Here is a 14609-nt window from a genome sequence, read left to right as displayed (position 1 = left end):
GCGATTTTTCAAAGTTCTCTTTTGAAGAGAACTACAGCGGGTGCACGTTTCTGCCCTATGGTCCGGACCCAAACACTGGAGGCACCACTTATGCGAGTCGGACAAAGAAATAGGGCGTGCACACCGCTGGCACTTTTTAAAACCCGGTGAAGGGGGCATGAAGGGAAAAACGGCCGTAGCAAAATCGAAGCCCCAGGCTTCGATGGTGCCAACAGGCCCCGCCGGGGCTGACCGAAAAAAGTCGAAAAAAATTGACTTTTTTTTTTTTTTACAAGTAAAAGAAAGAAAAAAACGTGAAGAATTTCACGAAGAAAAATAACGCGCGAGCGGGAAGGCGACGAAAAAAGAAAATTTTCCAACAGCCGTTGGAAACACGCATCTTCTTAGCTCCGCGGAAACTAAGAAACTGGGGACCGCGCGCCTTCGTCGGGCGGGAAGGCACTCGCGCACACGCGGTGCGGCCTAGCTAGAACTTTCTAAGTTCTTAGAGTGCAATCACTCTAAAATTGTCCATACCGGGGCTCCGTCGGTGCCGTCACCCATCAGTCAAGAATATGTTGCCTGCTTGTCCTGGGATAATGGGTTTTTTATACAGACACAAATGAAAAACAGTAATGGCATAGAGATGAACTCCAACCGAAGTGGTTTTGAGTTCATCTTGGTGCTATTTAGCTAAGAGAGGCTGCTCGACTTTAAGAATAAATGGGACATCCACGTGGGATCCCTACGAGGGTCAAGTTAAGGAACTAGGTCATCAGCACTCAGACTTAATGGGGTGGGTCAGTAGAGTGGGCAGACTTGATGGGCTGTAGCCCTTTTCTGCTGTCATCTTTCTATGTTTCTATTAATGTTAGAGAGGTTCAAAAAATAGTCCAGAACCAATGAAATAGGACAAGTATATGGATTCAGTGAGTTGAGATTGCACCAAGATGTGAAGCGAGTCCACTTAAAGCAATAACATCATTGTGTAGGTGTTTTTATGGAAGCTTCAATAATGGCTGACACTGGTGCAGAAAGTGTTGAGCTATCTATTGGCTGGGAGATAGATACCATGCTAATGAACGTAGACTGGGATGAAGTAGAGATACTTCATTCTGTGTCAGCAATGCTGGAAAGATTGGAAGTGTGATAGATACCCTTACACTATTGCAGAAAGAGAGGGAACCATGGTCAGGGCCACCATGTTGCTACGAGTATCATGGTAGCTTGCTCTTAGCAAAGTTTGAGTAGAGCTTTCCTGAGTAGAGGAACTAGAGGGAAAGCATAAAGAAAGTTGCCATGCCAGTCTAGGAGAAAGACATTGGACTCCAGGTGATTGGGGATGGAAGTTGGAAGCTTGGAAGTTTGCAATTGTGAAGGGACACAAATAGACCCGGGGTGCCTCAATCTGCAAAAAACCTGACAAAGAGGTAGTGTTGAAGGACCACTCGTGTGATTGAAGAAGCCTAATTAACTTGTCGGCAAACATATCCTGTTTTCCCTCTAGGTAGATTGTCTTTAAGAAAATGTTTCGAGGAATAGCCTAAGACCACATTTATACCGCTTTCTGGCAGAGAAGGTGAGATCCTGTTCTACCCTGTTTGCTCACATAGTGCAAGGCTACTTGGTTGCCTGTTCAAATGAGCACTACTTGATTGAGGAGGTGCTCCTGAAATGTGTTTAGAGCATTTCAGATTGCTTGATGCTCAAGATTGATGTGGAAAGTTCTCTTGAACTCCAAGTGCCCTGAGTATGCAGGGCATGAACACATCTGTTGTTAATACCTTCTGATGTGGTGGAGTATGGAATAGGAGGTTTCTGGAAAGACTGGTCAATGACATCCACCATGACGAAGGTGTGAGGTTAATAGTATCATTTGGGAAAGTATTCCAGTATACAGCACAGAAGAAAGGCCCGGAAATCTACTTCTATATTATGCCATGAAAACTTGATGATCATCAAGCCGCTAGAACTCAAACACAAGTCGATGGCACCTAACATACCGAGACCATTGGATCCAGAGAGCCCATTGAGGCTCCCTGAGATGCAGTCAGGCAAATGGTGTTACGTGATCTTTAGATGCCATGTGACCCAGGACACATATTTGGCATGAAGTTATGTGTTGAAAGGAGGAAACCTTCTGGTTTATTTGTAAGAGAGTGTCAAGTCTCTTTTGAGGTAGAAAGGCCCAAGATTGTGCTATGTCCAGAAGTACTCCTATGAACTCTAGAGACTGAGTTGGTTGTAAATGGGATTTGTTGTAATTAACTGCAAACCTCAGAAGTTCCAAGAGATGTACTTGTAAAATGTATGGTCTGATAAGCTCGTTGAGGGGATAAGGCTTTGATTAACAGGTCATCTAGATAAGGAAGCACATGAATGCTGTATGAGAGAAGAGCTGCCACTACTGCAAATAAGTGTTTTTGTGAACACTCTGTGTGCCGATGCCAGACCTGAACTGGAAGTTGCCATGTTCCCACTTGAAAATGAAAGTTTTTTTCTGTGAGCTGGGAGGATGGGAATGTGTGTATAGGTTTCTTTGAAGTCTAAAAAGCATAGCCAGTCATTCTTCTCTAAGAGCAGTAATAGGGTTCCCAGAGAGACCATTCAAAATTTCCAGCAGTTGGTAAAGGAACCCACATGGGATGGGATCACACTGGACTTAATGTTTACAAACGGGGAAAGTGTTTCTGATGTTAGTGAGTGATCATCTGGCATCCAGCAATCACTGCATGGTACGGTTTAATATTAAAATGGGTATAGCGAGGGCTTTAAAAACAACTAACTTTGTTTGGATGGGGGTTTACATCAAGAAATTATTATCTGGATGGGAACGTCTGGAAGGAGTGGAAATGTGGTGGGCAAAATTAAAAGGAGCGATTGTAAGGGCGACAAACCTTTTTGTGAAGCAAGTAAGTAAAAGAAGAGGAAAAGAAGGCCACTTTGATTCTCAAAAGTAGTAGCTGAGAAGGTAAGGAATAAGAGGTTAGCTTTCATAAACTACAAAAGATCGCAGAAAGAAGAAGACAGGCAAAAATATCTGGAAAAGTTAAGAGAGGCTGGTCTTGTAGTCAGGAAAGCAAAGATGCAAATGGAAGAATAAATAGCTGACAGTAAAAACAGGGAGACAAGACATTTTTTAGATATATTAGTGATAGGAAGAAGTGCAAAAGTGGCATTGTGAGACTCAAAGGTGACGAGGAGGACTATGTAGAAGCTGATAAAGAAAAGGCCGAATTGCTTAACAGATATTTCTGTTCTGTGTGTTCACAGCTGAAGCGCTGGGAGCGGGACCGCAGAAGACAAACATGAATAGGGATGAAGGAATAATAGACACTGATCAATTTTCAGAGGGTTGTATTCATGAGGAGTTAGCTAAAATAAAGGTAGACAAAGCAATGGAGCCGGATGGTGTACATTCTAGGGTGCTGAAGGAAATTAGGGAAGTTCTGGTAGCTCCGCTGACTGACCTTTTCAACGAGTCTATTGAATCAGGAGTGGTACTGGAGGACTGGCGAAGGAAAAGATGTGGTCCCTCAAGTAAGGAAGAAGTAGGGAATTACAGGCCGGTAAGACTGACTTCTGTGGAAGCAAATTAATGGAAACACTTTTAAAACAGAGAATGGTCAAGTTTCTGGAATCCTGTGGATTACAGGACCGGAGGCAACATGGATTCACTAGAGGTAGGTCTTTTCAGACAAATCTGATCAATTTCTTTAACTGGTTGACTAGAGAACTGGATAGAGGATGTGCGCTAAATGTGGTATATTTAGATTTTAGCAAAGCCTTTGACAGTGTTCCACACAGATGTCTAATAAATAAACTGAGTGCTCTCGGCATGGGTCCCAAAGTGACGGGTTGGATCAAGAACTGGTTGAATGGAAGGCGACAGAGGGTAGTGATCAATGGAGATTACACTGAGGAAAGGGATGTTACCAGTGGTATGCCAAGGTTCTGTTCTTGGGCCTGTTCTTTTCAACATTTTTTATAAACGATATTGCTGAAGGGTTGTCAGGTAAGATTTGCCTCTTTGCGGATGATACGAAAATCTGCAATAAAGTAGACACGCTGGATGGTGTGAATAACATGAAGAAAGACCTGGCTATGCTTGAAGTATGGTCTGAAATTTGGCAGCTAAAATTTAATGCTAAGACATGCAAGGTCATGTATTTGGGCTGCAGAAACCCGAGGGAATGGTACAGATTAGGGAGTGAAGAGCAGGACTTGGGTGTGATTGTATGTGATAATCTTAAGGTGGCCAAACAGGTTGAAAAGGTGACGGCGAAAGCTAGAAGGAAACTAGTTGCATAGAGAGAGGTATGGCTAGTAGGAAAAAGGAGGTATTGATGCCCCTGTATAAGACTTTGGCGAAACCTCATTTAGAATATTGTGTACAACTCTGGAGGCCGCACCTTCAAAAAGATATAAAAAGGATGGAGTTGGTCCAGAGGAAGGCTACTAAAATGGTGTGTGGTCATCATATAGCGTATGGGGACAGACTTAAAGATCTCAATCTGTATACTTTGGAGGAAGGTGGGAGAGGGGAGGGGAGATATGATAGAGACATTTAAATACCTACGTAATATATATGTGCATGAGTTGTCTCTCTTTAATTTAAAAGGAAACTCTGCAATGAGAGGGCATAAGATGAAGTTAAGAGGTGATAGGCTCAGGAGTAATTTAAGGAAATACTTTTTAACAGAAAGGGTGGTAGATGCATGGAACAGTCTCCCAGAAGAGGTGGTGGAGACAGAGACTGTCTGAATTCAAAAGGGCCTGGGATAAGCACATGGGATCTCTCGGAGAGAGAAAGAGATAATGGTTACTGCGGATGGGCAGACTAGATGGGCCATTTGGCCTTTATCTGCCACCATTTTTCTATGAGGAAATATTTGAGTAGAACCCTCGGCCCTTCTCCTGAAGAGGAACTTCTATGGCATTGAATTAGAGGAGGTCTGAGAACTCATGTTGGAGAGCCTATTGATGGAAGGTGAAAAAGGACTCTCTTGGACGATGGTCTAAAGATTATCTGGAGGACACAGTGGTCTGATGTTATGAGGGCCCAACGTTGATGGGAATGAACAAGATGACCTCCTATAGGAAGAGTGTAAGGGAGAGGTAGGAGAGTAGTGGCTAGGCTCTCTAGGAGAAAGTAAAAAGAGAAAGTAAAAAGACTGTCGAGATTTTTGCTGAACTGAGATTGTGGCTTTTGACACTGTTGTCGTGTTAGATTTCTCTGAACTGGAGCTCTAGAGGAAGTATACAGAGAATTATATCTACATTTAAAGTAATACAATGGGCATTTAGGGTTGTAAAATCACTTTTGTGATTGAGTCTTAGATGTCTTTGTAGAAGATATAGTCATGATTTCATGCTCCTTTCATTTTCTGGGTTGCTTCCTTATCTTTTCTCCAAATAATTCATCTCCCAAACAGGGAAAATTGGTCAAGCGCTTCTGAATGTTGATATTTATTTATTTTATTTATTCTATTTTCTATACCGCTCTCTCAAGGGAGCTCAGAATGGTTTTGCATGAATTTATTCAGATACTCAAGCATTTTTCCCCATTTGTTCACAATCTATTTAAGGTACCGCGAGCCATACTCGTCTTCTCATGGCAACTGAAACTGCTGATGTACATGAAGCGATATTACATGCCATATACTTTCACGTTTATAATTCTTTAGAAATACGCTCCAATGATCTTCAGGAATGTATTGCTCATAGTGAGCTAACTTTTGAACAAGTTGTCATATAGAAAAGTCATAACAGTAGTAACTGAGGATTCTACTTGTTAACATGGTATTTTGGAAGATCCAACGATCAAATTTATCTAGGGCTCTGCTCTCTCTGCACCACCATTCTGGCATATGTTCTCTATTTGTTGGCTTTTTTTTTTTTTTTTTTTTAATTAAAGCATACTCCATTAGAATAGATTGATGCTACAATTGAGGCTTATTGAATCCTGGATAAGATTAATTCCTATATAAGGTGTCCAGTTTACGTGGAGTCACTGGGAATAAAAAGTGATGCCTCACAATTTTTAAACATGGCCTCCTGCATGAGGTTGTAGAACAGGAACTTAAGGCAATCTTTCATAGTAACATAGTAGATGAAGGCAGATAAAGACCAGAATGGTCCATCTAGTCTGCTGAAACTGATTCAATCTAAAAATTTGTTGGGGTTTTTTTCTTCTTCTTCTTAATATATTTCTGGGCAAGAATCCAAAGCTCTGCCCAGTACTGTTCTTAGGTTCCAACTACTGATGTGTCCGTCAAAGCTCACTCCAGTCCATGTACACCCTCTCAGGCATTGAAGCCCTCCCCAGCCCATCCTCCACCAAACAGGCATATACAAACACAGACCATGCAAGTCTGCACAATACTGGCCTTAGTTATTCAATATTTACTATTATTTTCTGATTCTAGATCCTCTGTGTTCATCCCACACTTTTTGATAAAACAGGAATAAATGATAGAAAATAAAATGACAAAAAACAAAGAAACCCCCCCCCAGAAAGGCACAAAAATTTGATTCACTAAGAAAGACTAAGTCACAGCTTCTCAGCTCTGCAGAAAATTAAGAAACTGCAGGATCCCATGAGCCAGCATCGGGGAGAAGGCACCAGTACACATGAGGAAAGGCAGCCTTACAGTCTTAAAATAGCAATACACTTTTTGACTGTCCATGCCAGGTTCCGTGATGACATCACCAAGATGTGAGACTGTTTGTGTGTGTCCTCATAAAATTCTCTGTTCCTAGTGGGCTACACTAAAATAGAAGCGATACTATTGCCAAACAATCAAACATCTTTGGGGAAAGGCATTCCCTTTCTACTGGGCCTCCCAAAAAGTCCACCATCTTGGGATCTTTTTGTTTGCTCTGAACATTCCTTCATTGATATCTAAAACTAAAAGATTATTGCTCATGTGGCACTCTTACCAGTTTCATTAGTAGGTAGAGTTTTTCTTCTTAAAATGATTTTTCCAAAATGGCTACACTTCCTTCAAACTGCAACAATCCTGTTACTTAAAAAAAAAAAAAAAAAAAAAAAAAAAAAAAGATATCAAAAAAGCTTTACACACAATTTAACAATTTTTTTTTGAAAAAACAATGTGTAAGTTTGGCTATAATAATACAGAGATGAAGGAGGCTTGGCAGTCCTATATATTGAATTGTATAATAAAGCTCATCAAATGCGCCACTTGGCTGATAGATGTGCTGATTAGTTGAGGGGCTGTACTCCACTGACATGGGAATCTGCTGTTTTGGGATCTTTAAGCTCAGCATATTTCCTTTATGCACCAAGTTCAAAAAAAAAATTTATTTATGAGACTATTTGGATTTTGTACCAATGTTGGAACTGTCTTTGTCAACGCAAATGGATTGATGCAAGAGACATTCTCTGGCTTCTGATTTGGAGTATTGGGGATTTCCCCATGAGATCAACAGCGATGGAATTCTATACTTGGGAACAAAGAGGAATATCTCAGTTACGAGTATATTGCATTTCCCGCAGATTATATTTAGTGTTACTTTGCAAGCAAATTTGAAATACTTGGAAAAACATATCAGTTGTCACTTGTTTGCCCAGATTCCGCTCACATCTTTCTGCCAGTTTAGATAAATCCAAACCAAATTCAAATATCTTCCATTATAGCCCAATATAGTATTCTTAAGACGCACACCTTTAGGATTGGATAGGATCAGGATTTCTCCCAGCAGTTACCTTTTGTCTATAAAGAGAGCAGACACTTCTAAGGGGATCAGGATTTCTCCCAGCAGTTACCTTTTGTCTATAAAGAGAGCAGACACTTCTAAGGATTTCATTTAATGTGCTCTTTGCATATTATATAGCACTTCAGATTTCTTCAAGAACTGCTTATCCAAAAGGTTTGAAAGCTAAATAACTTCTCAGTCATTGACAATATTATATATTTTTATTTTGTTTATATATAGCCCCAAGCAAAGCCAAATTAATGAGATTAGATGCAACAGGAAACTGTCCTAAATATAATTAATCTAATACGACTCTGGTACACTTATTTTCGACATGTGAGGTGGTTTCTGATGGCATGAATAAACAAAGATACCTATAGAGGTGTTCTCCGAGGACAACAGGCATATATTCTCACATTTAGATATCATCATCCATGGAACCCGGTGCAGACACAGCCATGTGTAGCATCACTTTAAACCAGTGGTTCCCAAACCCTGTCCTGGGGGACCCCAACCAGTCGGGTTTTCAAGATATCCCTAATGAATATGCATGAGAGAGATTTGCATATAATGGAAGTGACAGGTATGCAAATCTCTCTCATGCATATTCATTAGGGATATCTTGAAAACCCGACAGGCTGGGGGTCCCCCAGGACAGAGTTTGGGAACCACTGCTTTAAACCTTTAAGGAAGTGCCCTCACCATGGATGTGCAAGTGTCTTCCTGCCCTATGTCGACACCCTCAGTAGTTTAAAAAAGCTAAGAAGCCAAATAGGAGAGGTGGGCGGGTTTTGAGAATATATGCCTGCTGTCTTCAGAGAACACTTGCTACAAGTTAGTATATCTGCTTTCTCTCCAAGGACAAGCAGGCATTATATTCTCACATGTGGGACTCTCTAGCTGCCAGGGTCATGACTCTAGATGAGTTTAAGTTATTGATTAAACATGAGCCTGGTGCAATCTGAAAGGTCAAAAGGAAAGCTGGTTCTCAAGAAATGAAAAGATTTTGCAGAACTGCTTGTCCAAACTGACTTTTTCTTCTGGAGTTTTGTTCCAGACAGTAACAGGAGGTACACATATGCATTGAGGACCACATGGCTGCTTTGCAGATTTTGTCAGTAGAAGCAAAGCAAAAGTGAGCTACTGAAGCTACCATAGCTTACATACTGTGAGAAGTTACACGGCCTTGATGCGTCAGCCCAGCCTGAACAACCTGCCTGAACAACCTGCAAACTAAGTTGAAATTGTTAGCTTTTAACTGGAGCTCCTAATCTGTTGGATCAAATGTGACAAAACTGGGAGGATTTCCTATGATATTTAGTATGGTTCAGCTGGTATGCTAAAATGCATTTGCAGGCCAAGGTATGGAGCGCTGTTTCTCCAGGATAAGTATGTAGTTTTGGAAAGAACACCAGAAAAATGAGGAATTGATTTACGTGGAAATTTAGATATGTCCAAAGGATTATCCTGTTATGATAAAATTTTGTGTAAGGTGGATCTGAAACAAGGGCCAGAAGCTTGCTACCTCTGAGTGGATGTGAAAACTACAAGAAAAATCACTTTTCAAGTAAGAAATTTGACGCAGCAAGATTGAAGCGGTTGAAAAGGAACCATAATAAGAATGGAAAGAACCATATTTAGATCCCAAGCTACTATAGGTGGCTTGGTAGGAAACAAGCTTTTCATGAAATGCATCATTAAAGGATGAACAGATAATGGTTTGTTATCTAAGGATGCATGGAAAGCATCGATATGTAGCACAGAATTTGTTTCGCGATCAGATGTAAAAGGTAGTCCAAAATGAACAGAAGGGGACAGGCAAGAGGTTCAAGAGAATGTAACGTACACCAGGAAGAGAATCATGTCCACACCTCTGAGTAGATGGTTTTCTGGAAGCTTGGATAACATCTGATACAGCAGAGAAAAGCTAGTAGGAACCTATGTGGCTGGTGAGAGAAACCTTGCCGTCAGAGCTAGAGAGTGTGGTTTGGGATGAAGGAATGGCTCTTGCTCTGCATTAATAGGCTTAGACAGAGGGTTACAATTTACACAGCTTCCTGAACAAAAGTTTCAGTAGTAATGGAAAACACACCTGGCAGGACCAGAAAGATGCAATGGAGGATCAGGGTACCCTATCTTGGCAAAGTTTGAGTAGAGTCCTCTCAATGAGAGGGACTGGAGCAAAAATGTGAAGGAAGTTGTTCCCCCAGTAAAGAAGGAAGGCATTTGGAAATAAAAATTCTGAGAACAAAGATTCTGGAGCAAAATCAAGGAAGTTTTCTGTTCTGTTCTGAGAGATATTCCCTGAGCTGTCACCCAAGACTGAATCTGGATTGCTTTCTTACAAAGAGTAAGCTCCTGCTCCCCCCTGCTTGTTCAGATAGTATATGGCAATGGGTGAGTACTACCTGTTGAATTAGACAGTCTTGGAATATCTTGATTGCATTGCCAATGGCACATAACTCGAGGAGATTGATATGGAAGTTCTAGTCCTGCGAAGTCTATCAACCTTGGGTTTGGAGACCATCAAGGTGAGCTCCTATTCTACCATAGAGGCATCTGTAATCAAATGTTTCTGGTGTTGAAAGGGCTGAAATGGCAGAACTCAGGTGAGATTGGAAGGAACCATCCACTACTGTATACAACGACGAAAATCTAGGGTCACTTGTATGAGAACAGAGAGAACCTATGGCTTGAAACCACTGGGAGAAAAAGTCCATTGATTAATTCTGAAGTGTAGGTGTGCCAACGGTGTCATTTGACCTAGAAAACATAGCATATGACAGGCAGAAGTGTGCCTCAAGTTGGATATAGTGTGACACAGGTGAATGAGATTGTCTACTCTCTGCTGAGGTGGAAAAGCTCGACCCTGGATTCTGTTCCAACTCTGCTCCGATGAACTCCAAAGGTCTGAGATGACTAGAGATGAGACTTTGGATAATTCAAATCAAATCTAAGAAGCTCTAGAAGTTGAACAGTTGATCACTATCTGAGCTGCTTGCAATGATGACACTTTGATCAATTAATCATCTAGGTAGGGGAAAATGTGAAATCCCCACCTGCAAAAGGCTGCTGAAACTGCCACTAAGCGCTTCATGAAAACACTAGGAGAAGCCAGACCAAATGGCAAGACTAAAGTGTCAAGATACTATACGAAAGTGGAGATACTTTCTGTGAGTAGGTAGGATAGAGAGACGAGTGTACACCTCTTTCAAGATCTAGAGAGCAAAGCCAATCTTCCTTCTCTAACAGCAGCAGAAAGGTCCCCACAGAGACCATGCAAATTTTTTCTTCAATGGGTACTTGTTTAGATCTCAGAGGTCGAGAATGGGTTGAAGTCCTCTGGTCTTCTTTGTTATAAGGAAATACTTTGAGTAGAACCCTCGATCTCACTCATGAAGTAGAACAGGTTCTACTGCATTTTGCTGGAGAAGGGTCAAGAGCTCCTGGTGAAGGAAGATCTTCTTTAGGGAGTTGAAAAAAAATTTTTGGTGGGTAGTCAAGAAGTTTGGTAAGCCAAAATAGGGCATAGCCCTGAGAAATATCTTGAAGTACCCACTGGTTTGTGGTAATGAGAGACCAATGCTGATGGAAAAGGAGCAACCTTTTCCTGATGGAAGGTTGGGTGGTAGAGGAAAGGTGATGGTGTCCATGCTCTCTAGAAAATCAAAAGAACTGCTGCTGTTTGACTGGGGCCGAGCCTGTGATTTTTGAGGCTTTTGCTGCTTTGAACAATGACGATATTAGTAGGCCTAGAAACTGATGTAGCAGGTTGGATAAAGCAATGCTTAGTATAGTAATATAAGCATCTAGATCAGTGGTCTCAAACTCAAACCCTTTGCAGGTCCACATTTTGGATTTATAGGTACTTGGAGGGCCTCAGAAAAAATAGTTAATGTCTTATTAAAGAAATGACAATTTTACATGAGGTAAAACTCTTTATAGTTTATAAATATTTCCTTTTGGCTAAGTCTTAATAATAATATTGTAATTTATAACTAAAGAGACATATGATCAAGAAACTGTTTTATTTTACTTTTGTGATTATGATAAACATACCTAGGGCCTCAAAATAGTACCTGGCAGGCTGCATAGAGTTTGAGACCACTTGTCTAGATGGAGCTGAATATCTTCCATAAGAGAAAGAGGTCTGTGGATTAGATAAGGTTATAATGGTGCCTGCATGTTTTTTAATTAGGTCAGTCACCTCTTCCACCTTGTCATCTCCAAATTATCACCCTTACAAGGAATGTCATAAGGCTTTCCTGAGCTATGTTCTCAAGATCAGACACCCTGAGGCACAATAAGGGATGCTTTGCCACTGCTACAGCAGATGTTTGTGAAGACACATCAAAAGTATTGAAAGTGCATCTGGCCAGAAACTACTCAAAAGATGACAAGTTATTAAAGATCTTAAATAAATGATTGTGTAGAATTGGTAATTCATGATTCTATTTGCTTGAAAGATGCGCTTGCCAAAGGAGTCCAAAGTTCGGGCCTCCCTTCCTGGAGGAGCAGAAGCATGAGACCTTGAACAGCATGAGCACCTTATAGCTGATTCAACAACTAGAGAATGATGTAGCTGTCATCAAAGCCTGGATACTTCTGTATTCTAAACATGGTATTTGGGGGGGGGAGGGGAGGGTCTCCCAGTTTTTTCAGAGAAGCATCTTTCAAGACTCATTCGTAGTCATGGTCAAGGAGTTAAAATATTCAGAACAAAGTTCCTCCTGTCTCCGTTTTAAAAGGAATAGCCTGTGCCATCTGACATACAAAGCCAGTGAAAGATATACCGTATTTTCACGTAGATAACGCACACCCGTGTAAAACGCGCACACGGGTATAGCGCGCGGAAAACACAAATTTATGTACAGAAATTTTTATATACCGCGCACACTCGTATACTGCGCATGCTGCCCGACTCTCCCGTCATCGCCCGACTCTCCTTTCGCCCAACCCGACCATGTGCCCAAGGCCCCGCCCCCAGGAGGGACCTAAGGCTCCCGGGCCTATTCTGATTGGCCCAGGCGCCTTAGGCCCCACCAGTAGGCGGAGCTTTGGGACGGATGGGCCAATCTGGCCTCATTCCGTCGTTGGCTGCCTGCCGGACAGGCGGGCTTGGCTCCCGTCTGTCCGGCCAACTACACAAAGGTACGGAGAAGGGGGTGGGGGTGTCGTGGGGGTCGGCCAGGGGGGTCGCAGGTCGGCTGGCGGGGGCGGTCGGAGGTTCTTGGGGGGGGGCGGTCGTTGGTGGGAGGGGGGTTTGCGTCGAGGGCAGGAGGACCTGGGATCCCTCCTGCCCGTAATGTAGTGTGGGGTGGGGGTAGGGGATCGCTATGGCCAGGAGGGTTTGGGCTCCCTCCTGGCACGATATTGTCGGGGAGTTGGGGAGTCGGCGGGGCAAGAGGGCTTGGGCTCCCTTTTGCCCCGATCGTGTCGGGGGGGCAAAAGGGCTTGAGCTCCCTCTTGCCCCGATCGTGTCGGGGAGTCGGCGGGGCAAGAGGGCTTGACGTTAGAGAAAGGGCGAACCGCCGGAAGAGGAAGCAGCGCAGGCGCAGGGCTCACAGAAGGGCCGGGACTGCCAAGAGGAAGCAGCAGGACACCGGTAGGAGCTTCTACATGATGGGGGGGGGGGGGTCGGGAGGCTGTGGGGGTGCGAGCGGTCCTTCAGGGTGGGGGTGCAGGTGGGAGTACGTGCAAGTGGTCCTTCGGGGTGGGGGTGCGTGCGAGCGGTCCTTCGGGGTGGGGGTGCGAGTGGTCCTGCGGGGGGGGGGGGGGTTGAATCGGATGTCGGGGGGGAACTATGTAAAAAAAAATTTGTACAACGCGCTCACGCGTATAATGCGCAAGGTTATGCGCGTTTTGTAAAAACCACGTATAACGCGCGCGTTATATGCGAGAAAGCACAGTTACTTACCGTAACAGGTGTTATCCAGGGACAGCAGGCATATATTCTCACATGTGGGTGACGTCATCTACGGAGCCCCAGCGCGGACAGCTTTTCAAGCAAATTTGATTGAAGTTTCAAGTTTGCTATGCTGCACCACACATGTGCATGCCTTCTTGCCCACTAGAGGGCGCATCCCCACCTCGTGGTCCTCAGTTCCATAGCCAGCAAAGAAGCCATCCCCGGGGAGGAGGGCGGGTTGTGAGAATATATGCCTGCTGTCCCTGGATAACACCTGTTATGGTAAGTAACTGTGCTTTATCCCAGGACAAGCAGGCATGATATTCTCACATGTGGGTGACCTCCAAGCCAACCAAAAAAGGGCAGGTGGGAGGATGGCAATTTAGGAAAACAGATTACGCAAAACTGACTGGCCAAACCGGCCGTCACTCCTGGATAACGTATCCAGGCAGTAGTGGGAGGTGAAAGTATGAATCGAAGACCAAGGGGCAGCCTTGCAGATATCCTCCACCGGAGTAGACCGGAGGAACGCCACAGAAGCTGCCATCGCTCGGACCTTATGTCCCGTGACCCGACCATGAAGTGCGAGACCAGCCTGAGCGTAGCAAAAAGAAATACAAGCAGCCAACCAGTTGGACAAGGTGCGCTTGGAAACAGGACGTCCCATCCGATTAGGATCAAAGGACAAAAATAAATGAGGAACCTTCCGATGAGACTTGGTGCGTTGAAGATAAAAGACCAACGCTCTCTTACAGTCAAGCGTGTGAAGCGCCGCCTATCCAGGATGAGAGTGGGGCTTCGGAAAAAACACCAGAAGAACAATGGACTGATTGAGGTGGAAATCAGACACAACCTTAGGTAAAAATTTAGGATGGGTGCGAAGAACCACCTTGTCATGATGGAACACAGTAAAGGGCGGGTCCGCAACCAAAGCCTGCAGCTCGCTAATCCGACGAGCGGACATGAGCGCAAGCAAAAAGATCACCTTCCAAGTGAGAAACTT

At 43.4% G+C, this 14609-nt stretch overlaps 1 protein-coding gene across 2 annotated transcripts in view; it reads right to left on the bottom strand.

Annotated features, from left to right (window-relative positions):
* The window catches only part of TRIM36 (tripartite motif containing 36), a 213752-nt gene that overhangs the window by 124297 nt on the left and 74846 nt on the right, over positions 1–14609 (bottom strand). The window lies entirely within an intron of this gene.

The sequence above is a fragment of the Geotrypetes seraphini genome, chromosome 1, assembly GCF_902459505.1.
Source record: "Geotrypetes seraphini chromosome 1, aGeoSer1.1, whole genome shotgun sequence".
Lineage (NCBI taxonomy): Eukaryota > Metazoa > Chordata > Amphibia > Gymnophiona > Dermophiidae > Geotrypetes > Geotrypetes seraphini.
Note: the sequence above shows the minus strand (reverse complement) of the source record. Positions and strands in the feature narration are given on the sequence as shown.